This window comes from Macaca nemestrina, chromosome 12 (assembly GCF_043159975.1).
Source record: "Macaca nemestrina isolate mMacNem1 chromosome 12, mMacNem.hap1, whole genome shotgun sequence".
NCBI classification, from domain to species: Eukaryota; Metazoa; Chordata; class Mammalia; order Primates; family Cercopithecidae; genus Macaca; species Macaca nemestrina.
This window is the reverse complement of record NC_092136.1, coordinates 112,819,437-112,842,666: the sequence shown is the minus strand read 5'-3', so window position 1 is coordinate 112,842,666 and position 23,230 is coordinate 112,819,437. Positions and strand designations below refer to the sequence as shown.

Below are 23,230 nucleotides of genomic sequence, written 5' to 3'. Positions count from 1 at the left end.
AACATCTTTGTTTCTGCCTTCATTTCGTTATGTACTCAGTAGTCATTCAGGAACAGGTTGTTCAGTTTCCATGTAGTTGATTGGTTTTGAGTGAGTTTCTTAGTCCTGAGTTCTAGTTTGATTGCACTGTGGTCTGAGAGACAGTTTGTTATAATTTCTGTTCTTTTACATTTGCTGAGGAGTGCTTTACTTCCAACTATGTGGTCAGTTTTGGAATAAGTGTGATATGGTGCTGAGAAGAATGTATATTCTGTTGATTTGGGGTGGTGAGTTCTGTAGATGTCTATTAGGTCCACTTGGTGCAGAGCTGAGTTCAATTCCTGGATATCCTTGTTAACTTTCTGTCTTGTTGATCTGTCTAATGTTGACAGTGGGCTATTAAAGTCTCCCATTAATATTGTGTGGGAGTCTAAGTCTCTTTGTAAGTCTCTAAGAACTTGTTTTATGAATGTGGGTGCTCCTGTATTGGGTGCATATATATTCAGGATAGTTAGCTCTTCTTGTTGAATTAATCCCTTTACCATTATGTAATGGCCTTCTTTGTCTCTTTTGATATTTGTTGGTTTAAAGTTTATTTTATCAGAGACTAGGATTGCAACCCTTGCCTTTTTTTGTTTTCTATTTGCTTGGTAGATCTTCCTCCATCCCTTTATTTTGAGCCTATGTGTGTCTCTGCACGTGAGATGGGTCTCCTGAATACAGAACACTGATGCGTCTTGACTGTTTATCCAATTGGCCAGTCTGTGTCTTTTAATTGGAGCATTTAGCCCACTTATATTTAAGGTTTGCTCGTTAGTTGATGCAGTTTCTTCCTAGCATCGATGGTCTTTACATTTTGGCATGTTTTTGTAGTGGCTGGTACTGGTTGTTCCTTTCCGTGTTTAGTGCTTCCTTCAGGAGCTCTTGTAGGGCAGGCCTGGTGGTGACAAAACCTCTCAGCATTTGCTTGACTGTAGAGGATTTTATTTCTCCTTCACTTATGAAACCTAGTTTGGCTGGATATGAAATTCTGGGTTGAAAATTATTTTTTTTTAAGAGTGTTGAATATTGGCCCCCACTCTCTTCTGGCTTGTAGAGTTTCTGCTGAGAGATCCACTGTTAGTTTAATGGGCTTCCCTTTGTGGGTAACCCAACCTTTCTCTCTGGCTGCTCTTAACATTTTTTCCTTCATTTCAACTTTGGTGAATCTGACAATTATGTGTCTTGGAGTTACTCTTCTCGAGGAGTATCTTTGTGGCGTTCTCTCTATTTCCTGAATTTGAATGTTGGCCTGCCTTGCTAGGTTGGGGAAATTCTCCTAGATAATATCCTACAGAGTTTTTTCTAACTTGGCTCCATTCTCCCCGTCACTTTCAGGTACACCAATCAGATGTAGATTTGGTCTTTTCACATAGTCCCATATTTCTTGGAGGCTTTGTTCATTTCTTTTTACTCTTTTTTCTCTAAAATTATCTTCTCGCTTCCTTTCATTCATTTGATCTTCACTGATACCCTTTCTTCCAGTTGATCAAATCGGTTACCGAAGCTTGTGCATTTGTCACGTAGTTCTCGAGCCATGGTTTTTAGCTCTATCAGGTCATTTAAGGACTTCTCTACATTGGTTATTCTAGTTAGCCATTCATCTAATCTTTTTTCAAGGTTTTCTAGCTTCTTTGTGATGGGTTCAAACTTTCTCCTTTAGCTCACAGAAGTTTGATCATCTGAAGCCTTCTTCTCTCAACTCGTCAATCGTTCTCTGTCCAGCTTTGTTCCATTGCTGGTGAGATGCTGCATTCCTTTGGAGGGGGAGAGGCACTCTGATTTTTAGAATTTTCAGCTTCTCTACTCTGTTTTTTCCCCATCTTTGTGGTTTTATCTACCTTTGGTCTTTGATGATGGTGACGTACAGATGGGGTTTTGGTGTGGATGTCCTTTCTGTTTGTTAGTTTTATTTCTAACAGTCAGGACCCTCAGCTTCAGGTCTGCTGGAGTTTGCTGGAGGTCCACTCTAGACCCTGTTTGCCTGGGTATCAGCAGCAGAGGCTGCAGAATACTGAATATTGCTGAACAGCAAATGTTGCTTCCTGATCATTCCTCTGGATGCTTCGTCTCAGAGGGGTACCTGGCCGTGTGAGGTGTCAGTCTGCCCCTACTGGGGGATGCCTCACAGTTAGGCAACTCGGGGGTCAGGGACCCACTTGAGGAGGCAGTCTGTCCATTCTCAGATCTCAAACTCCATGCTGGGAGTACCACTACTCTCTTCAAAGCTGTCAGACAGGGACATTTAAATCTGCAGAAGTTTCTGCTGCCTTTTGTTTGGCTATGCCCTGTCCCCAGAGGTGGAGTCTACAGAGGCAGGCACACCTCCTTGAGCTGCAGTGGACTCCACCCAATTCAAGCTTCCTGGTGGCTTTGTTTACCTACTCAAGCCTCGGCAGTGGCAGGCATCCCTCCCCCAGCCTCGCTGCCATTCTTGCAGTTAGATCTCAGACTGCTGTGCTAGCAATGAGGGAGGTTCCGTGGGCATGGGACCCTCTGATCCAGGCACGGGATATAATCTCCTGGTGTGCCATTTGCTAAGACCCTTGGAAAAGCACAGTATTAGGGTGGGAATGACCCGATTTTCCAGGTGCTCTGTGTCACGGTTTCCCTTGGCTAAGAAAGGGAATTCTCTTACCCCTTGCACTTCCCAGTTGAGGCAATGATTCACCCTGCTTCGGCTGTCGCTCGGTGGGCTGCACCCACTGTCCTGCACCCATTGCCCTGCACCCACTCTCCAACATGCCCCAGTGATATGAACCCAGTACCTTGGCTAAAAATGCAGAAATCACCCATCTTCTGTGCCATCTCATGCTGGGAGCTGTAGTCTGGAGCTGTTCCTATTCGGCCATCTTGGAACCCGAAACACACTTTAAATATAAAAACGCAAATAGGTTAAAAGTAAAATAATGGAGGATTTACACTACCTGATTTTAAGTCTTATTGTAAAGCTATAGTAACTAAGACAGTGCAGCACTGGTGCAAAGCTAGACAAATGGATCAAGGAAACAGAATAGAGAGTTCAGAAATAGACCTACACATATGGGATCTACCGATTTTTTTTTCTTTTTTTTTTTGAGACTGAGTTTTGCTCTTGTTGCTGCCCAGGCTGGAGTGCAGTGGTGTGATCTTGACTCACTGCAACCGCTGCCTCCTGGGTTCAAGCGAATATTCTGCCTCGGCCTCCCGAGTAGCTGGGATTACAGACATGCACCAACACACCCAGTTAATTTTGTATTTTTAGTAGAGATGGGATTTTTCCACGTTGGTCAGGCTGGTCTTGAACTCCTGACCTCAGGTGATCAACCCACCTCAGCTTCCCAAAGTGCTGGGATTAAAGGCATGAGCCAGCATACCCGGCCAATCTACTGATTTTTTTAATGCAAAGGCAATTCGGTAGAGAAAGATTAGTCTTTTAAAAAATGCTACCGGAATAATTACTCATAAGCAATAAAAAAGGTGACACCTTATAAAAAATTAACTCTAAATAGATTACAAACCTAAAGGTAAAACTTAAATCTATAATGTCAGGCCTCTGAGCCCAAACCAAGCCATCTCATCCCCTGTGACTTGCCAAGTATATGCCCAGATGGCCTGAAGTAACTGAAGAATCACAAAAGAAGTGAAAATGCCCTGCCCTGCCTTAACTGATGACATTCCACCACAAAAGAAGTGGAAATGGCTGGTCCTTGCCTTAAGTGATGACATTACCTTGTGAAAGTCCTTTTCCTGGCTCATCCTGGCTCAAAAAACTCCCCCATTGAGCACCTTTTGACTCCCACTCCTGCCCACCAGAGAACAACCCCCCTTTGACTGGAATTTTCCTTTACCTACTCAAATCCTATAAAATGGTCCCACCCTTATCTCCCTTTGCTGACTCTCTTTTGGGACTCAGCCCACCTGCACCCAGGTGATTAAAAAGCTTTATTGCTCACACAAAGCCTGTTTGGTGGTCTCTTCACACAGACGCGCATGACATTTTGGTGCCGTGACTCGGATCAGGGGACCTCCCTTGGGAGATCAATCCCCTGTCCTCCTGCTCTTTGCTCCACGAGAAAGATCCACCTACGACCTTGGGTCCTCAGACCCACCAGCCCAAGGAACATCTCGTGAACATCTCACCAATATTAAATCGGGTAAGCGGCCCCTTTTTACTCTCTTCTGCAACTTCTCTCACTATGTCTCAACCTCTTTCTCCTTTCAATCTTGGCAGCACCCTGCAATCTCTCCCTTCTCTTAATTTCAATTCCTTTCATTTTCTGGTAGAGACAAAGGAGACACATTTTATCTGTGGACCCAAAACGCCAGCGCCGGTCAGGGACTGAGGAAGGCAGCCTTCCCTTGGTGTTTAGTCATTGCAGGGATGCCTCTCTGATTACTCACCCACATTTCAGAGGTGTCTGACTACGCTGCAGGGACGCCTGCCTTGGTCTTTCACCCTAAGCGGCAAGTCCCACTTTTCTGGGGGAGGGGCAAGCACCCTGACCCCTTCTCTCCCTGTTTCTACCCCTTCTCTGCTTTTCTGGGGGAGGGGCAAGAACCCCGACCTCTTATTTTTGCACCCCAACCTCTTATTTTTGCATCCCAACCTCTTATTTTTGTACCCCAATCCCTTACTTCCACGCCCTGATCCCTTTCCCGCTTTTCTGGAGGGCAAGAACCCCTGAACTCCTTCTCTGTGTCTCTACTATCTCTTTTCTCTGGGCTTGCCTCCTTCACTATGGGTAACATTTCACCCTCCATTCTTCCTTCTTCTCCCTTAGCCTGTGTTCTCAAGAACTTAAAACCTCTTCAACTCACACCTGACCTAAAACCTAAACACCTTATCTTCTTCTGCAACACCCCTCCACCCCAATACAAACTCGACAGTAGTTCCAAATAGCCAGAAAATGGCACTTTCGATTTTTCCATCCAACAAGATCTAAATAATTCTTGTTGTAAAATGGGCAAACGGTCTGAGGTGCCTGACGTCCAGGCATTCTTTTACACATCAGTCCCTCCCTAGTCTCTGTTCCCAATGCAACTCATCCCAAACCTTCCTTCTTTCCCTCCTGCCTGCCCCCTCAGTCCCAACCCCAAGTGTTGCTGAGTGTTTCTAATCATCCTTTTCTACAGACCTATCTGACCTCTCCCCTCCTCGCCAGGCCAAGCTAAGTCCCAATTTTTCCTCAGCCTTCACTCCCCATCCTATAATCCTTTTATCACCTCCCCTCCTCACACCTGGTCTGGCTTACAGTTTCGTTCCACGACTAGCCCTTCCCCACCTGCCCAGCAATTTCCTCTTTAAAAAGTGGCTAGAGCTAAAGGCATAGTCAAGGTTAATGCTCCTTTTTCTTTATCCAACCTCTCCCAAATCAGTTAGCATTTGGGCTCTTTTCCATCAAATATGAAAAACCCAGCCCAGTTCATGGCCTGTTTAGTAGCAACCCTAAGACACTTTTCAGCCCTAGACCCTGAAAAATCAGAAGGCTGTCTTATTCTCAATATGCATTTTATTTTATTACCCAATCTGCTCCTGACATTAAATAAAGCTCCAAAAATTAAATTCCGGCCCTCAAACCCCACAACGGGACTTAATGAACCTCACCTTCAAGGTGTACAATGATAGGGTAGAGGCAGCCAAGTAGCAACTTATTTCTGAGTTATAATTCCTTGCCTCCACTGTGAGACAAACCCCAGCCACACCTCCAGCACACAACTCCAAACGCCTGAACCGCAGCTGCCAGGGGTTCCTCCAGAACCTCCTTCCCCAGGAACTTGCTACAAGTGCCAGAAATCTGGCCACTGGGCCAAGGAATGCCCACAGCCCGGGATTCCTCCTAAGCTGTGTCCCATCTGTGCGGGAGCCCACTGGAAATCGGACTGTTCAACTTGCCCAGCAGCCACTCCTAGAGGCCCTGGAACTCTGGCCCAGGGCTCTCTGACTGACTCCTTTCCCCACCTTCTCCGCTTAGGGGCTGAAGATTGACGCTGCCCTATCGCCTTGGAAGCTTCCTAGACCATCACAGATGCTTTGGGTAACTCTTAGAGTGGAGGGTAAGTCCATCCCCTTCTTAATCAATATGGAGGCTGCCTACTCCACATTACCTTCTTTTCAAAGGCCTGTTTCCCTTGCCTCCATAACTGTTGTGGATATTGATGGCCAGGCTTCTAAACCTCTTAAAATTCCCCAACTCTAGTGCCAATTTGGGCAACATTCTTTTATGCACTCCTTTTTAGTTATCCCCACTTGTCCAGTTCCCTTATTAGGCCAAGATATTTTAACCAAATTATCTGCTTTTCTGACTATTCCTAGGCTACAGCCACACCTCATTGCCACCTTTTACCGCAGTTCAAAGCCTCCTTCACATCCTCCCCTCGTATCCCCCCACCTTAACCCACGAGTATAGGATACCTCTACTCCCTCCTTGGCGACTGATCATGTGCCCCTTACTATCTCATTAAAACCTAATCACCCTTACCCCACTCAATGCCAATATCCCATCCTGCAGCACACTTTAAAAGGATTAAAGCCTGTAATCACTCGCCTGCTACAACATGGCCTTTTAAAGCCTGTAAACTCCCCTTACAATTCCCCCATTTTACCTGTCCTAAAACCAGACAAGGCTTACAGGTTAGTTCAAGATCTGTACCTTATCAACCAAATTGTCTTGCCTATTCACCCCATGATGCCAAAGCCATATACTCTCCTATCCTCGATACCTCCCTCCACAACGCATTATTCTGTTCTGGATCTCAAACATACTTTCTTTACTGTTCCTTTTACACCCTTCATCCCAGCCTCTGTTCACTTTCACTTAGACTGACCCTGACACCCATCAGACTCAGCAAATTACCTAGGCTCCACTGCTGCAAGGCTTCACAGACAGCCCCCATTACTTCAGTCAAGCCCAAATTTCTTCCTCATCTGATACCTATCTTGGCATAATTCTCATAAATACACTTACACTCCCTACTGATCATGTCCAGCTAATCTCCCAAACCCCAATCCCTTCTACAAAACAACAACTCCTTTCCTTCCTAGGCATGGTTAGTGCGGACAGGATTTACATGCAGCAAGATGTACAAATTTTAAGTTCTGAAAAGCATTTACACCTGGGTAACCCCCAACATGTTGAAGATAGAGAACATTTCTTCACCCTGTTAAGTACCCTTGTGTCATTACAGTCAAAGCTCTTTTTAGACCCTACAATCAGAGGCAACCATTATTCTCATTTCATTCTATCATAATAGTCTGGTTTATCTGTTCTAGGACTTGAAATACATGGAATTGTACTTTTGTGTCTGGCTAATTTCATTCAACATATTGTCTTTGAGCTTTGCCCATGTTGTTGCATGTATGAGTAGTTTGTTCTTTTTTATTGCTAAGCAGTATTCCACTGTATGGATACGCCACAATTTACCCATTCTTCCATGGATGGATACTTGAAATCTTCAGGTTTGAGTTATTGTGTCTAACGTTGCCATGAACATTCTTGTACACAGATTTTTGTGGACATATGTTTTCATTTCTCTTAGGATAATGTCACAGGATTGGTGTATGTTTAATTTTGTAAGAAAATGGCAAACTTTTCCAAAGTAGTTGTATCATTCCACAGTCTCACCAGCAGTATATGAGAGTTCTAGTGTTCCACATCTTTGCTTGACTTAGTCATCAGTCTATTAAATGTTAGCCATTCTAATAGATAAGTGGTATCTAATGATGACTTTAATTTACATTTCCATGTTGAGTGGTGATGTTCAGTATCTTTTTGTGTGCTCTTTGGCCATTTATATAACTTCTTTTATGAAGTGCTATTCAAGTCTTCTGGGCTATTTTAAAAATTAGATTGTTTGTCTTCGCATTGTTGAGTTATAGAAGTTTTAAATACATTCTAGAGATAAGTCCTTAGGTAGATATATGTATTGTGAATAGCTTTTCCACCTCTGTGATTCGTGTTTTCATTTTCTTAACTGTCTTTTGAGAAGAAGAGGCTTTTGGTTTCAACAAAGTTCAGTTTAACAATTTACAAAAAGAGTTTTGAGAATCAAAAAGTTAAGTCCTAAAGAAACTAACAATACAATTTATTCCACAAACAACACCTTTGAAAGTGTTCATGATGATTTAAGAGCCGGTTTTCTTTACTACTGAAGATTAAAGCCTCTTTCTGGCCTGGAGAAAAGGAGTTTGGGAATCGGGAGAGGAAAATCAAGGTAAAAAAATGGAATCCTGCCCCTTGCCTTGGGGCAAATGACCAATTCCTTGGTCAGTGTGTGCAGATCCCAGAGCAGAGAAGACTTATGCTTGGCTTCCCCAGGAAAAACCCAGAGACACTGAGAGGCTTATAGAATAACCTCACAGAGGGGAGCAATGGTGGAGGCGGGATACAGGGGGATGGGCTTGGGGGAAGCCTTGGGAAGTACTGTTACTCTTAAGGAAAATAGAGAAAGCAAACACAAGTTCTCAGACCCACCACGGGTAGAAGAATGCTGAGAGAATATGGGCTGACTCAAAGCGGTCTGGATTTGGGACAAGGATGACTCAAGAGTGGTTATGCCTGGAGTCCAAAGGCCAGTGCGAAAACCTGGCCCTCAGGAGGGAAGCCCAGGACCTAAGGATAAGGGGGAAATAAGGTGAGATTCAACCCAGTGAAGACCAGTGTGGACAACAGACTACTTGAAATGTGGCCCCATTTTCCCCTAGAATGCCCAAAACTTAAATTACCCCCATGGAAAGGTGAAAAGGAAAAGAGAAAAACATGAGCTGATTTTTTTTTGCCCCAAAGAGACCGTATTTTAATCCAGAAGAAACTGAATTTTTACCTTGAATGGGCAAGATTGTTTTCTGCCACCAAAAGATATAAGGTTTGAAATCAATTGTTATAAAAGACTAAAGTTTCAGATTTGCACCCCTGCGTTTTATGATGGTGAAATTAAACCAGGTGTAATCCTAAGCTTTTTAAAGTTGCGGCAATTTTTGTGTTGTTCGCCAACTAATATTCAGTACAGAGTAGATGGTCAATCAATATTTTGAACGAATGCAAGAAAATGTCTGAACTCTGTTGAAGTTTGCTGACCCCAAATCCCCCTATTTTCTGGCTGTCTATGCTTCTGTCTTCCTCACATAGTGAAACTGAGGACAAATTAGCCATGTTCTTGGAACATAGTAGCTATGGAACTAGACATTTTTACAATTTGCCATTTGCTTACCAATTGGTAAATAATTATTTCTTTAAATCTGCTTTTATAAATGGGAGGTTATTTTCCCTACTAAATTCATCCCTGGATGCCATACCATATAAAAATTATTACTTCTGCATGATTCAATATTCCAGCTCTTTACACATTTTATTATGGCCACTGCAGTGTCCTCCAGGAGCTTAAAGATTTTCAAAATGCACTTAAAGCAAAGAACAATGGTCATCTGGTTATGTATTTATTTGCTGGTTTTTTGTTTGTTTGTTTGTTTTTCATAAGCTGTGCCCAACATTCCCAATTCCCAAGAACAACAACGAGTTGTTTCTTAGAAGCTTAAGAACAATGGCAGATAGGAAGAAAGCTTGTCTTAATTAGCAAGGGCTTATCAAGGATGCTGAGGGCCTTCCAAAGGTACTTCGGGGAAGAGAGCTGTGTAGTGCTTAAGAGAACTGGCTTTGGAATCAGGCCTCATTCCACAGTCAGCCACCAGTACTTACCAGCTGTAGGAACTTGGGTATGTTATGTAAGGTCTCCAACCTTCGGCTGAGTTATCCCAGGGACGTTTAGACTAAGAAATGAGATAGTACGAACTCAATACAGAACCTGGTACATAGTAAGTTCACTTTAGCTCTTTAATCATCATTATCTTTGTTTCCATTGACTGACATTCTGGAAACAGAACGAAGCAGTGACTTCTACTTCTTTTCTTGAAGATAGCAATATCTGAGTGTGGCTGTAATGAGTTTGCTGAGGTAGGTCCTTGGGCCAGGTGTTAGGTTTTCAGGAATCTAAGTCCCAGGCCCAGGCACCTCTTTAAAAACATATGAAAGAGATCAGAAGTGAAATCATTTCCAGGCAGCACCATTTTTTTTTTTTTTTTTTTAATTGCAGCCTAAGTGACACCTTAGGGTTTGGTAAAGAAGTTTGGGCTTCCTCTGGGGAATAAAACGATGAACAGGAACAGAAAAACTCGGGCTGCACATGTGTGGTGAAGAACAAATGGGCCTTTCCTGCATCGTCTAGTGAGGGGCTGTGGGTTTGCAAAATATTTTCAAAAGGAGACCCAAATCTAGGCCAGAACTTCTTGGCTGACTGATGAGCCACCCGGTAAATCTTTAAGCAAACAGTTTTGAGAGCAGGAATTCAAGGAAGTTGATTTTGTACCCATTCAGAAAACATTCTTTATTTGATCCTCCTAAAACCTAAGTTATTTAAATATAATTCAATCAAAGTGAGGCAGCTGTCCCAGAAATCAGAAAAAGCCTCCTTGTTTCATGTCAGCTTAGTTGTTCTGCTGAAGAAATCAAGTGGAGGGTGTGGACATGGCATCCCAGGCCCATGTGGTGACTTTGCACAGGGCAGCTGCAGCAGCAGAGGCTCCCAGATGGCACTTTGGAGCTGACACGAAGACTTTGAAGAAACTAATAAAACAAAGCATTGGAAGCAGGGGGAGGGGACGCTGCTGACTTCTTTCCAGGGTATAATACAGAGGGATATGACCCCAGTAGTGTCATGCCATTAAAACAAGGCTTTAGAAATAGTGCTGGAAGCTCCAATGACTTGGACAAGGAAGGTGACCTTTAAGAATAATGACACGAATATCCCAATTAGATTCTCTTCTCTTGCACAATTACTGCTAAATTCCTACCAGATCTGAGTCACCTGCATAGAGAAACTGGCCCTGCATTGGGTGAACAACAGCCTAAGGGAAAAATGTCCACCTTAGGTGAGCTGGAAGATTGTAAATGATGGGGAGAATGCCCAAGGCTAAGAAAGGGGAAGGGGAAATGAGGTTAACACATAGCAGAGGGGATTGCGGTTGTTATTGGAAACAGGAAAAGACAGCTTCATAGAAAGGAATGTGAGCAACAACATGGCTAGAGAGCTTTCTCAGTCCTACAGACAAGCCTGGAATAGACCCCCCCATGCACAGATAGGTCTCTGCATATCTCATAAATACATTTAACTCCAGATCTGGATAGATGTAGATTGCTGAAGGTTCATGTCTTTCCCAGATATTATTCCACCCGACTTGAAAAGTCTTTCATGAGTTTAAGGAACTCTTAGAATAATGATCTAGTACTGTGGTACTCATGATAATGGGACTTTACATGCGCATTTTAACTATTATTTACCTACCATATCACATTTTTTGTTTATTCATTCGTTTGACATATTTTTATTGAGTCTGTATTATGTGCCAGCTACTATGCTAGATTCTGAAATTATAGTAGAGAATAAAACAAGCAAAGTCCCTATGGTAGAGAATAAAACAAGCAAAGTCCCTGACCTTAAGAACTTACATTGTAGAGGAAGAGACCATCAAAATACAAGCAAACAGGCAAATAGAACAGATACAAAGTGTGACACATTTTATGAAGGCAGGAAGGAACTGAAATATAGGATAAGGGAAGATAGAATTATGTTTGAAGTCCAGGAAAAGATTCTCTGAGGCCCAGGGAAGGACTATAAAATGGCGTTGCCATTCTGGAAAGCAAACTTGTAGTATTTACCAAAATTGAATATGTTTGTCCCTGGAATCCCATGGTATCACTCATAGATATATGTGCCAGAGAGAGTCTTGCTTAGGTCTATAAGAATGTTTCTTAGGACAATGTTGTGATAGGAGGGAGGTAGAGGGGTCTTTCATGAGGGCGAATGGTTGCTGTGGATTACCACAGAACATGAAGAAGCAGTGCATAGGAGGTGCAGGAACATGGATAGCAGCTCCAAAAATCATAATGTGAAGTAAAAACAGGCAGGACACAGAATAAGACTCAATGAGCAATGCCTGTATGTGCACTGAAATTACATACTAGAAACATCACAACGCATGTAACAAGGATGAGTCACAGCCAGTCTGAATGCCCTCTGTGGGGATGGGGGCATGAGAACAAGGATCAGGGAAAAGGGGGAAAGCAACTTTTAGTGAGAGGAACCAAGCAAGGGCCTTGAAAATCCAGTCCTGATGGTGTGATATGAACTTAAGAGTATGATGGACTCAGATCTGCCCTTGAGATGAAGACAAAACTGAAGGGGAAAGAGAAGCTGGCCAGGTCAAGAGCAATGGGAGAAATGCAGCCTCTGGAGGGCCTCACAGTAGGCCACAGGCCTGACTGAAGGACAGCCAGTGTGATTGTCCTTTCAACAGCAAGGCACAAGACATGAAGTTGGAGAGGGGTGTAGGAGTTCGATTATGCAAGGCCTTAGTAGGTCATAGCAAAGACATTTAGATGTTATTCAAAGTGCAATGGGAGCTGGGTGTGGTGGCTCATGACTGTAATTCCAACACTTTGGGAGGCTGAAGCAGGTGGATCATCTGAAGTCAGAAGTTCGAGACCAGCCTGGCCAACATGGTGAAACCCCATCTCTACTAAAAATACAAAAAGTTAGCTGGCATTGTGGTGGGCGCCTGTAATCCCAGTTACTTGGGAGGCTGAGGCAGGAGAATTGCTTGAACCTGGGAGGCGGAGGTTGCAGTGAGTCGAGATCATGCCACTGTACTCCAGCCTGGGCAACAGAGCAAGACTCCATATCAAAAAAAAAAAAAAAAATGCTATGGGAGGCTGCTAAAATATTTTAAACAAAGGAGTCACATGACTTACTTGGCATTTTTATTAGATCATCTCATTTGTGATACAAACCATAAACAGGAGGGTGCAGGAATAAAACCAGAGACACCATCGATGAGGTGCTGGTGGTAACTTGGGCCAAGGTAGCCACATGCATGGAGGTGAGCATTTGGACACATCTACAGGCACACACCCCCATGCTTCTGTGCAGGGAACTGAAGGCCTTTGGGGTGTGACCAACTCAGCATTCCACTGGAGATTATATGATCAAACAGCAAACTGCTTATCATGAATGCAGGATGTGAGCAAACTCCCGACTACTCCTGCTGACAGAAGGTTTGGTGGAGGCAATCACTCCCTGGCTCCGAAGTTATCTACTGCGACATCTAGAGAAGGCAGTCCTACAAGCCTACTCTGGACCAACCAGCTGACCCCTTCTTCCACCCCCTTGTCACTATCTCTTTTGCCTAATAAATATGGAGGGCTGTGTAAAGCTCAGGGCCCTTGTCCACTAAAGGCAAGGTGCCCCCGACCCCTTCTTCCAAATATACTCTTTTGTCTCTTCTCTTTTATTCCCGTGTTCCCCCCCTTTATTCAGTCCAGTAGGTCTGTGCTGGTTACATAGTGGCGTCCAAACAGGGACAGTCCAAACACGGGACTTCAAGGACGTGAGCAAAGAAGGTCTGCTGGAGCAGAGGAACTGAAATTGACAAGGTGAACCGGGACCCTGGGACCAGTCTGCTGGCAGTGGATATAACATCAATTCCCTAAAGAGGTACTGATCAGTGCCCTAACGAAGTACTGGGAGCAGTGCTTTAAAGAAGTACTGGGAACAGGAAGCTTTCTGCATCAGGGTAACAAGGGGAAGAATTTGTCTATTGAAGACAAACATTATGTGCAGTTGCTTAAAGTTCTGTTGAGACAGTCTAGAGCTCAGGTTAATTCGCAGACACTAACCAACCTCCTGCAGAAGTCACAAAAAGTGATTACGCATAACCCATGGTTTCCACAGGCAGGCACTCTTGATGTGGAAAATTGGGATAGAGCAGGAGAAGTATTGAAACAGGCTCATCAAAAAGGTTTTAAAGTTGATTCTTCAGTTTTTTCCACTTGGAGTTTAGTTCGTACTGTACTTCTGCCATTATCTCCTTATTATTCTGTGGGACAGCAGGCTGAATCTAAAAATCTGAAAGAATCTGTTGTCCCATCCACAGCTCCAATTGAAAATAAAAACCAGGAGAGGAAGGATAAAAATTGGTCTATACCGCCTCCTCCAGTTGCAGAAACATCTGTACCGCCTTCTTCGGTAGCAGAAATTGAGACCCCAATACGAAGAATTTTACGCCCTGCTGCCATAGCTGGAGAGTCCTTAGGAGCTTGCACTTTTCCTATTTCCATAAGGCCTGATCCAAATAATCCACAGCAGCTTATTCATGAACACACTCCACTAGAGTTTAAGTTGTTGAAGGAATTAAAAACGAGTGTGGTAAATAATGGCATACGGAGCCCATTCACCTTAGGATTGCTAGAATCTGTGTGTGGTGCTATGCGTCTTTTACCCTTTAATGTGAGACACTTGGCATGAACTTGCTTGTCCACTAGTGCATATCTGACATGGAATTTAAATTGGCAAGAAACGTGTGCAGACCAGGCTAAACAGAATTGTATTGCTGGACACGCAGACGTTACAGAGGATATGCTGTTAGGTAATGGCCCTTTTTCAGACCTGGAATGTCAAATGGCACTCCCAGACACTGCTTATCAGCAGTGTGCGCACGCAGCTAAACGCACCTGGGTCACAATTCCTGAAGAGGAATTCCCAGTACAATCCTTTTTACGTATCATGCAAGGGTCGCAGGAACCCTATACACAATTTCTTGCAAGATTACAAGAGGCAGTGAAGCTTCAGATTCCTCTACCGCGGCTGCAGAAATGCTGACCTTAACTCTAGCTTTTGAGAATGCAAACGTGGATTGTTAATGCGCACTGGCACCAGTGAGGTGTACGAAGAATTTGGGAAATTTTCTCAGAGCTTGTCAGGATGTAGGACCTGAGTGTCATCACTCTTCAATGTTAGCTGAAGCAATGGCTAATTTAGCTGTTGACAAATCTAAAAGGAGCCAAGGGTCAAACCCTAAAATGGGAAAATGTTATACTTGTGGAAAAACTGAACATTTTAAAAAGGAATGCCTCCAGATCTCAGGACAGAAAGGACCTTACAATGCAGAGGCCCACCCAGTGGGAAAAACACCAGGACTTTGTCCTTGCTGTAACAAGGAAAACCACTGGGCTTATCAGTGCCGCTCAAAATTTCATCAGAATGGCACCCCCCCCCCCATGCCGGGAAATGAGATGGGGGCCTGGACCTGGTCCCAAGAAACAATGAGGGCATTCCCAGTCCTGACCTCAACCCTGTTTCAGGCATGGGTTCCCAGAGGCATACTGATTCCCTCACCCCAGGAACACCAGGAAGTGCAGGATTAGATCTCCCAGCCAGAGAAAGGGTTACATTAGTAAGAGGAGACAAACCCACCAAGATTCTCACTGGCATTTGGGGTCCTTGACCAGCAGGACATATGGGACTAATTTTAGGTGAAAACCGTCTTAACCTGCAAGGCATCACTGTAGTTTCAAGAGTGACTGACTCCTACTATAAAGGAGAAATTCAAGTCGTTTTAATGTCACAAGACCTTCGTGTTTTTGAACCGGGAGAATATATTGCTCAATTATTGCTTATTCCCTGCAAATTACACCCTTCTCCACGAAAGGAGAAATGAGGAAATAAAGGATTTGGGAGCACAACTACATGGGAAATCTATCTAACCCAACCCATAGCCTTTAATAGACCCACCTGCGTAGTACAAATTAAAGGAAAGAAACTTTATGGGCTCATGGATACAGGAGTTGATGTGTCAGTAATATCTAAAGACAATTGGCCCCCATCCTGGCCCTTGCAATTAACTTCTACATCTTTAGTGGGAGTAGGAACAGCTCAAAGTGTTCAGCAGAGTGCTGAGATTTTACCTTGTCTTGGTCCAGACGGACCATCATGTATTTTTCAGCCTTATGTTGCAAATATAGCTATCAATTTATGGGGTCGAGACTTACAGCATGGGATATGAGACTCACAAATGAAAACTTTGATAACCCAGGATTTAAAGTATTGAAGAACATGGGATATCACAGTGAAAAAGGTTTAGGGAAAATTCCAATAAGGAGACCCTAACCTGATATCAATAACTGGAAAGGCAGGTTAAACCCTGCAAGGAGATTCTTCTTTAAATTCCCCGCAGCAATTAACCAAAGAGGCAGGGGCAGAGTTGCAACTTGTAAAACAGAAGCTGAGTTCAGTAATGCAGGCCTCCCGGCTACAGCCGAAGCTTTGCTTTCACTATCCCTCAGACAAAATTGTACAGTTTTCTTATACTAGTCATGCTTTTAAAAATTCTTACAGCTTTGGTCTCTAACCCACAAAACAGGAATTCCTTATAATCCTAGAGGACGGGGCATTATAGAGCGGGCACATCAAACATTACAACACATGTTGAAAAGACAAAAGGGGTATAGGAGGCCAACTACTACCTCAATCAAAACTACCCTTAGCCTTATTTACTTTAAATTTTTTGACTCCTGGATGGTAAGGCTCCAGCAGAAAGAAATTGGCAAGTGTTGGAGGAAAAGAGGAAAGTTTACCTGAAAGTGTTCTGGAAATCCCCGGAAGAAGGACAATCGAAAGGTCCAGCGGATTTACTGACATGGGGATGAGGGTATGCTTGTGTTTTTATAGGAGATGAACAAGCCATGTGGGTGCCCTCAAGGTGCGTGCAAATATGAAATGGGAGACTGGAGGAACCCAGGGTGGCCAACCATGGGCCTGGTCTCTCTGGTACGAGCCATGAGTCAGCTGAGCCTGAGTGCAAAGACAGAGAGAAGGTTGACTGGAGTCACGACACAGTTCTAACGTTACATTTGTAAAGAATATCACCACTCAATTTACAGTTTGTGTTTTCAATCCTTACATCTTTTTGGAAGCTAAGAAGGACCAGCTTCAGGTAACAATACCCAATTGACCTGTAAAGCTTGCCAGTTACATTACTGCATTAATTATAGCACATTGCAAACACATAATATCTCTACTTTGATTATTTTAGGTCTCATCCCTGGGCTATGGACCTGTTAATCTGTCCCAGCCTCGGGCTGCCACACCTGCTTTGCATTGTGTGAAACTTCTTCTAACTCAGCTTACTCATCGTGTCCGTAGAGCCTTAGGCATGATAATTTTTGCTATTGTTTCCTTGGCCACACTAATATCTTCTGTTGTGAAATCTTCTGTAGCTTTGCATAGTTCTGTTGAAACAGCTCAGTACATGGAGAACTGGACACAAACAGCTAACCAAGCATGGCTACTTCAGAATAAAATTAACACCAAGTTACAAACTGAAGCGGCAATGTTATAATCCATGATTCTATGATTAGGGGAACAAGTACAAAGCTTGCCCTTGCAGCAGCAATTGCGTTGTCATTTTAATCACACCCATATTTGTGTAACCGACTTAGAATATAACCAAAGTGAGTATCCATGAGACCTTGTGAAAGCCCATTTGCAGGGAGCTTTCACATCCATCATCACCTTTGATATTAGTGAATTATAAAACAAAATTCTTGACTTAAATAGGCAAACTCAAGAATTTCAGCCTTCTTTAGAAGACCGGACCAAATTCCAGCAAGGCCTGGAGAGCCGCCTCAACCCTTGGACCTATCTAAGGCACCACATTTACATCTTATATGTAGTTCTTGGAATAATGTTGCTTTGTCTGTGTCCTCTGTTTCATAGTCTGTAAAATCAGATGGCCTGCCAATTGGAGAATGAGAGCTGCCCAGCCTGGTCTTACATTCTTTCAATTAATTCATAAACAGAAAGGGGGATATGCAGGGAGCCAAAGGCCCGTGGGACGTGACCAACTCAACATTCCACTGGAGGTTATATGAACAAACAGCAAAATGTTTATCATGAATGCCGGATGTGAGAAAACTCAGGACTGCTCCTGCCAACAGAAGGTTTGGTGGAGGCAGTCACTCCCTGGCTTTGCAGAGGTTATCTACTGCGACATCTAGAGAATGCAGTCCTGCAAGCCTACTCTGGACCAACCAGCTGACCCCTTCTTCCACCCCCTTCTCACTGTCTCTTTTGTCTAATAAATATGGAGGGCTGTGTAAAGCTCAGGGCCCTTGTCCACTGGAGGCAAGGTGCCCCCGACCCCTTCTTCCAAATATACTCTTTTGCCTCTTGTCTTTTATTCCCACGTTCACCCTCTTTGTTCAGTTCAGTAGGTCCATGCGGGTTACACTTCTGCACTAGGGAGATAGGAGGAGTCAGGTTTTTACATGTCCTCCAGTTCTTACTTTTACACAGTTAGTAGAACCCAGCATTCTTCTCTAATCAACTTCCCTTGGGGAAACATGAATGCCAGGATGCTGAAGGCTTTGCCCCAGCCTCAGCTCCTGTCCCAGGTACCCTGTGGCTCAATGGGTTTCCAGGGTTTTACCTTCTAGTCCCTGACTTTTCTCAGCCATGAGGGCTTCATACAGGTCTCCCCAAGTCTCCCATAGTCAGAATGCCTAAGTGCTGGACTCCAGAGCCTGGTGACCTGGATTTGAATTACAGTTCTACCCTTATTCACTGTGTGACTTTGGACAAATTCCTTGACGTCTCCTTGCCTCAGTTTCCTAACCCATAAACTATAGATGATAGTTCATAATTACAGCAGTTCCCTCTTACCTGTGGTTTTGCTTGGGACAGTTTCAGTTTTCTGAGGTCAGAAAGTCTGAAATGGAAAATTCCAATAAGAAACAATTCAGAGGTTTTAAAATGCCTGCCATTCTGAGTGGTGTGATGAAATCTCCTGCCACCCTCCTCTGTCTCACTCAGGACATGAATCCTCTTTTGGCCCGGCATATCCACACTGTCTACGCTTCCTGCCTGTTTGTCTCTTAGTAGCTGTTTATCAGATCATCATGGTATCACAGGACTTGTGTTCAAAGCACCCGTATTTTGCTTAATAACGTCCCCAAAGCGCAAGAGTAGTGACGCTAGCATATTGTCAGAATTGTTCTATTTTATTACTAGTTATTGTTAATCTCTACTGTGCCTAATTTAGAAATTAACCTTAGGTATAAGTATGTATGTACGGAAAAAAAACAAAAACAGAATATATAGGGTTTGGTACTATCCATGCTTTCAGGCATCCACTGAGTGGCTCGGACTGTCTCCTGTGGATGATTGGGGCCACTGTAGTTTATATACATAAGTGCTTAGAACAGTAACTGGCACTGATTCCATGTACTATTAGAGTTTGCTACGACTGTTATTATAACAATTACTATGAGTGGGAGGAACCAGTTGTTTTCCCACTAATATGTCCAGTGATTACGGTTCTTCCAGCAGAATCCTTTCAGATAAGCATCAGCCAGTTGTCCCCTCCTCCCGCAAGTCCTGTTGCCCCCTCCTCCCGCACTCCACGACACATTGAACAACCACGTTGCTAAAACAAGAGGTAATGTTTTTGATAAACTTCAAATTACCTCCGTAGCCCAGTGATTCCCAGGGAAATAGAAAGTCCTCATTACAAGCACGGTTGAGAATTCAGAAACTTCTCTAAAGTTGTGAAAAAATGTGTCATCTGCCATTTCTTTGGTGGGTGTATTTTCACACGTCTCACAAGAGAGGCAAAACAAACAAACAAACAAACAAAAAACAGACTTAATGCTAATATGAAGTTGCCAGTTCACCAATGCGGCTTCGGGTTACACTGATACATTACTCATGCCTTACATGGTGTGACCAGTGTTTTGGGCACAAAGCACGCTGCTTCACATTTATCAGATATGGGCAGTCATTCATTACCTTTCTTTATCCCTCTCCCATCATTTTCCATCCAAATCCCTGCTCCTAGTATGCCTCCTAGGGTTTTAAAGAGGCAATCCCATTAAAGCTTTCACAGTAGATTTGAATGACCAGTTGAATTAACCTTGGCCTCTCTCTTATTTGCATTTTAAAAGGAGAGTTTTTAATCTGAATAGGCTTCTAATTTGTTGATTGGAGAGTGAGGAAATGCACTTTTCAAATGGCCTGTGGAATAGAGCTAGGCTGGACCTCAGGTGCCCTCCCGCATTTTCACCAGTCTCTCTCCTCTCCCTCCAGTCCCCAGCACCACGGTGGCCTAGGCGGGTCTATATGGGACACTTCCTGTAGCCAGCCTTACATCCTCTCACCCCTCCACTTTTTCTAGTGAGTACTGTAGCAACCTGCTTCCCACTGGTGCAACCTGAAAGCCCCTCACCTTAGTTGCGTTCATACCTCTCACTTTCTGCCCAGGGCTTCTCTGATACCTGTAGAATCCATTTGGCATTCACGCTGTGTAGCCCGGAAGTGAGGGTGCTTTAATGCCCCAGGGAGACTGGAGCCCATGAGTAAATCTCTCCTCTTCTTTCACATGGGCAATTCTGAGGCACATTCTACCCGGTTCTCCAGAGTCCTTGTGGGATCGTGCCCCTGCGGCATGGCCCACAGGTTGACCAACTCCAGAACTCACGTTTGAACCAGGTTTTCCTCCTCTGCAGCCCTCTCTCCCCAGTTCCCCACTCCTGTTCCCTGAGATCACTTGTCAAAATAGACTCCCTGTGTTTTGGAGGGAACCCAGGTTAAAACAGTGCCAAAGACCAGTAAACCTCCACCTGGCCATTCACCTTTGTGCTGTTCAAGGGAGGATTAACATGTTTACAGACTACAATTTATAAAACAGAAATTTGGCAGAGTATTTGTGAACAATTAAGATAAACTCAATTGTTTGAAATTTAATGCAACTGATATTTGTCAGAGTTTAGCTAGAGCCAGGTGCAGAGCTAGGCTTTGGGCAGACAATAGCAAATGATCCCTCCCTGAGATTGTAACCTGATGTGTGTGGCTCCATCCCTCTGCCAATAGTTACCCCGAGAGAGAACACAGGGTCCACATTGCTCATGAAAGGTAGGCACATCTCAGGGTGATAGCTGCACTAGGTGCGGGTCAGACTGCCTGAATTCACTCCCTGCTCTGTTACTTCTAGCTAGGTAAACTACTAAATCTCACCAAGACTTCGTTTCTTCCTCTGAAATGTGGAAATCTTCTTAGAGTCATTATGAAGACTAAATGAAAAAAAAGAAAAAATGTATGTAATGGTCTTATTACACCACCTGACAAGTAGCAGGTGTGCAGCCAATTCTAGCTCTGTGGTAAGTTACTGACTTCTTCGTGATGGGTTACAGCAGTCAGGCTGTTGGTTTTAAATGAGAGGAGACAAAGAGGAATAAGCATGAAGGAGCTGCTAGGTCTCTGCCCAACCTGGGTCTAGCTTGAATATTAGGGACCTAAAAAGGAGAATTCGGCTAAGAAAGAGGTAATAACAACTAATTATTTTAACAGATTTTAAACTTTTGGTCACTTTTTTTTTTTTTTTTTTTTTTTTTTACTAAGCAATTTATACCATGTCTGTGTTTTTAAAGTATTGCATTATGTTTACACATTTAGACTACTTCTGTAGGATGACAAATGTGTTCTTAAATGCTGGATATAATTTTAACCAAAAAATTGACATCCCTATACATTTTGTACCACGCTTTGGCTAGTTCTGTTTTAACCAACGCCTTCTTTTCTCTAGTCATCCTAGTCAGTCAAAAAGTTCTTTGTACCTTTCATTTACAATGCATGGCTGATTCTGGGGTGTCTCTGGAAAATTGCCTAACAGGCATTTTGTCAGAGATCATTAAGGAAAAACAAAGAGCTCCTAAGTTGGAAGATAGGGAGGAATGGATGAGTAGTGGGAGAAAGGAGATTGTGAAGGGATTCAAGCAGGAAGCTGATAAAGGTTAGCATATTCCTTCACTGAGAAAGGAGATGCCTATGTGTGGGCTGGAGAGGGCCAGCAAGACAGGGGACACGATCTTTTTAAAATAATCTTGAAGCCATCTTGAACATGCCCATCCCCTCCTCCCACTGCCTGTATATCTGCACCTGCTGATAAAGGCTTGGATGTCTCCCTCTCATGCCAAGCATGCAGGTCTTCTCTGGAAGAAGGTTTTGCATTGTACCAGCAAAACTAGAGGGCAGATAATTTTCCTTTGCTTCCACCTCTCACATTTCTGTACCCCTATCTATCACCTGTTTTTCCCAGGTGACTGTGAAGATACTTTTGGCGAAAGAGAGCATTCCCAACACTCTGCCAGAGGAACAGATGAAGGGTGAGTGAGAGGAATGGGTGGATAGGTGGGCTGGCTTCAAGGATGTCTTGCTATGTGCTTCTGGATTAGAGGGTACTGGGAGGCTTACAGAGATGTCTTTCTTCCCAAAGTCTCTTATTGGCTTTTTAGAGATTTTAGTATATCCTGAAATGAGTCAGTCAGTGCAACCAGATGATTTTCCTTCAGATGAATGGTTTGTTGTACCTTCGCAAGTGTAAAAAGATTTATTAACTCATAATTTTATCAAATAGTAATGTGTGAGTAAATAGTTTAGTAAGGTCACTAGTTCTACTACAATATGTTGTGTTTAACAGCCTTTAAAAGTGAAATGAAATTATCAGCTCTTAGTTACTCTTCTCCAACTTTCTTTAGGCTCAATGAGGGACTTTCTATAAGTCAATGCCTCCCTTGCCCCCCCATCCCCAAAATGATTCCCCACTCGCACAACACCCTGCTGCATTCAAGACAAACTACAGCATAGTGGGTCAGAACTAGCATTCTGGGATAAGAAAGATTAAAATTAGAATCCTAGCTTACTCACCTATATGAGCTTGGAAGAGTTCCTTAACTAGGCTTAAGCCTCAGGATGCTTATCTATAAAATGGGATCATTATCCTACCTCATACAGTTTCCCCCAAAGATTGGATGAGATTGTTAATGCACACACGGTGCTTAACAAGGTGTCCAGCAGGGAGTATGAACTAAATAATGTTAGCTATTGTGTTAGTTATATATTATTGTGGAACAAATTTTCCCAAATCTTAGTGGCTTAAAACAACCAACATTTATGATCTCATATTGTCTGTGGCACAGGATGTGGGCACAACTAAGTTATGTGCCTCTACCTCAGGGTCTCTGACAAGGCTAATAATCAAGGTGTTGGTGAGGCTGTAGTTTCATCTGAAGGCTTGATTGAGGCTGGGTCTGCTTCCAAGTTCACTCTTGTGATTGTTGGAAAGATTCAGTTCCCTGTGGGCTGCTGGACTAAGGGACTCAGTTTCCCCCAGCTGTTGACTGGAGGGCTTCCTCAATTCCTTGAAATGTGAACCTCTGTATTGTGCAGTTCAAACATGGCAATTGGCTTCTATCAGTGTGAGAAAGCAAGAGGGCAAGGGAGGGCCAGCAAGACAGGGGACACAGTCTTTTTGTAATAATCTCAGAAGTGGCATTCCACTCCTTTTGTTATA

General features: G+C 43.5%; 1 long non-coding RNA gene across 1 annotated transcript in view; it reads left to right on the top strand.

The window, feature by feature from the left end:
- The first annotated feature begins 3,989 nt into the window (after nt 1–3,989).
- Nucleotides 3,990–23,230, top strand: part of LOC139357594 (uncharacterized) — a 117,681-nt gene continuing 98,440 nt past the window's right edge. The window contains exons 1-3 of the long non-coding RNA XR_011611074.1: nt 3,990–4,154; nt 5,973–6,054; nt 21,977–22,043. This is a non-coding gene — a long non-coding RNA (uncharacterized lncRNA). The remainder of the gene's footprint in view (nt 4,155–5,972; nt 6,055–21,976; nt 22,044–23,230) is intronic.